We start from the raw sequence: 2500 nt of genomic DNA, 5'->3' as shown, positions 1-2500 counted from the left end.
ATAAATTTAGAAAAAGTTTCTCATGCGCACGAGATACATGTCTAAAAAAAAGATATATATATATATATATTTTTTAAATAATTTTAGAAAAAGTTTCTCGTGCGCACGAGATACATGTCTAAAAAAAAACAAAAAAACAATTATATATATATATATATATATATATATATATTTTTTTTTTTTTTAAATAATTTTAGAAAAAGTTTCTCGTGCGCACGAGATACATGTCTAAAAAAAAAAAAATTATATATATATATACATTTTTTTAAATAATTTTAGAAAAAGTTTCTCATGCGCACGAGATACATGTCTAAAAAAAAAAAAATTATATATATATATATATATATTTTTAAATTTTAGAAAAAGTTTCTCGTGCGCACGAGATACATGTCTAAAAAAAAATTTAAAAAAAAATTATATATATATATATATTTAAAAAAAAAAAAATTTAGAAAATGTTTCTCGTGCGCACGAGATACATGTCTAAAAAAAGTTTTAAAAAAAATTATATATTTATATATATTTTGTTTTTAATAATTTTAGAAAAAGTTTCTCATGCGCACGAGATACATGTCTAAAAAAAAAAAATATATATATATATATATTTTTTTTTAAATAATTTTAGAAAAAGTTTCTCGTGCGCACGAGATACATGTCTAAAAAAAAACAAAAAAAACAATTATATATATATATATATATTTTTTTAAATAATTTTAGAAAAAGTTTCTCATGCGCACGAGATACATGTCTAAAAAAAAGATATATATATATATATATATTTTTTAAATAATTTTAGAAAAAGTTTCTCGTGCGCACGAGATACATGTCTAAAAAAAAACAAAAAAACAATTATATATATATATATATATATATATATATATATATATTATTTAAAAAAAAAATTTTTTGAAAAAGTTTCTCGTGCGCACGAGATACATGTCTAAAAAAAAAAAAATTATATATATATATATACATTTTTTTAAATAATTTTAGAAAAAGTTTCTCATGCGCACGAGATACATGTCTAAAAAAAAAAAAATTATATATATATATATTTTTTAAAATAATTTTAGAAAAAGTTTCTCGTGCGCACGAGATACATTCTAAAAAAAAATAAAAATTATATATATATATATATATTTTTTTTTTTTAAATAATTTTAGAAAATGTTTCTCGTGCGCACGAGATACATGTCTAAAAAAAGTTTTAAAAAAAATTATATATTTATATATATTTTGTTTTTAATAATTTTAGAAAAAGTTTCTTATGCGCACGAGATACATGTCTAAAAAAAAATATATATATATATATATATATATATATTTTTTTTAATAATTTTAGAAAAAGTTTCTCGTGCGCACGAGATACATGTCTAAAAAAAAACAAAAAAAACAATTATATATATATATATTTTTTTTTAAATAATTTTAGAAAAAGCTTCTCATGCGCACGAGATACATGTCTAAAAAAAAAAGATATATATATATATATTTAAAAAAAAAAATAATTTTAGAAAAAGTTTCTCGTGCTCATGGCCTTTCCTTTTAACAACACTCAGTAAAGGTTTGGGAACTGAGGAGACACATTTTTGAAGTGGAATTCTTTCCCATTCTTGCTTGATGTACAGCTTAACTTGTTCAACAGTCTCCCTTCTCATATTTTAGCCCTAACACATTTTCAATGTCTGGACTACAGGCAGGCCAGTCTAGTACCCGCACTCTTTTACTATGAAGCCACGCTGTTGTAACACGTGGCTTAGCATTGTCTTGCTGAAATAAGCAGGGGCGTCCATATGTTGAAACATGTGTTGATCCAAAAGCTGTATGTGTCATGACTTGGTCCGGGGGTGTGTGCTTTTCCAGGATGCAACGGAAAGTTGGCTCGTGCGAGACGGGAATGAAGGTACATGATTTATTATTATCAAAAAAAAGAATAAATGAAAGCGCGCACAGTGGCGGAGAATAAACTATAAAACCAAAAGACTATAGCAAAAAAGTACAAACAAAAAACGCGTACAATGGCGGAGAACAAACTATGAAACCAAAAAGACTATAAATATGGAACAAAAACTTACTTGGCTTGAGGAATTGACATGAAAAGAAGTATCAGGCATGAACAGAGCATAAATGTGTTGTGGTCGTCAGGACGAACAACAGAAAATGAATGAACTTAAATACTATGGACATGATTAGTGAAAGCAGGTGCGTGACTCAAAACGTGAAACAGGTGCGTGACGTGACAGGTGAAAACTAATGGTTGCTATGGTGACCAGACAAGGGAGTGAAAAGACAGAAACTAAACAAAACATGACTTAAAACAAAACATGATAATACAGACATGACAGTATGTACCTTTCAGCATTAATGGCGCCTTCACAGATGTGTAAGTTACCCATGTCTTGGCCACTAATACACCCCCATACCATCACACATGCTGCCTTTTACACTTTCACCCTAGAACAATCCGGATGGTTCTTTTCCTCTTTGGTCCGAAAAGACAC

At 26.7% G+C, this 2500-nt stretch overlaps 1 protein-coding gene across 6 annotated transcripts in view; it reads left to right on the top strand.

The window, feature by feature from the left end:
* Positions 1-2500, top strand: part of rapgef3 (Rap guanine nucleotide exchange factor (GEF) 3) — a 271955-nt gene that overhangs the window by 27689 nt on the left and 241766 nt on the right. The gene's annotated exons all lie outside the window — the stretch shown is intronic.

Source organism: Nerophis lumbriciformis, linkage group LG01 (assembly GCF_033978685.3).
Source record: "Nerophis lumbriciformis linkage group LG01, RoL_Nlum_v2.1, whole genome shotgun sequence".
NCBI classification, from domain to species: Eukaryota; Metazoa; Chordata; class Actinopteri; order Syngnathiformes; family Syngnathidae; genus Nerophis; species Nerophis lumbriciformis.
Note: the sequence above shows the minus strand (reverse complement) of the source record. Positions and strands in the feature narration are given on the sequence as shown.